Consider the following 413-nt stretch of genomic DNA (forward strand, 5'->3'; position numbering starts at 1 on the left):
AGAAATGGAAAAATGTTCCATGCTCATGTATTGGAAGAACAAATATTCTGAAAATGTCTATGCTACCTAAAGCAATCTACACGTTTAATGCAATCCTTATCAAAATCCCACTCATTTTTTTCAAAGAAATGGAACAAATAATCCTAAAATTTATATGGAACCAGAAAAGACCTCGAATAGCCAAAGGAATATTGAAAAAGAAAGCCAGTTTATTTCCTGAGATTAAGTCTCTTATGGTTTGTCTCCCTCCCAGTCCCATCTTTTTCTTTTTTTCCCTTCCTACCCCCCATGACCCCCTGCCCTGCCTCTCAGATTCCTCATATCAGATAGATCATATGATAATTGTCTTTCTATGATGGTGTAATTTTGCTTAACATAATACTCTCTAGTTCCATCCACATCATTGTTAATGG

Source organism: Mustela nigripes, chromosome 6 (genome assembly GCF_022355385.1).
Source record: "Mustela nigripes isolate SB6536 chromosome 6, MUSNIG.SB6536, whole genome shotgun sequence".
NCBI lineage: Eukaryota > Metazoa > Chordata > Mammalia > Carnivora > Mustelidae > Mustela > Mustela nigripes.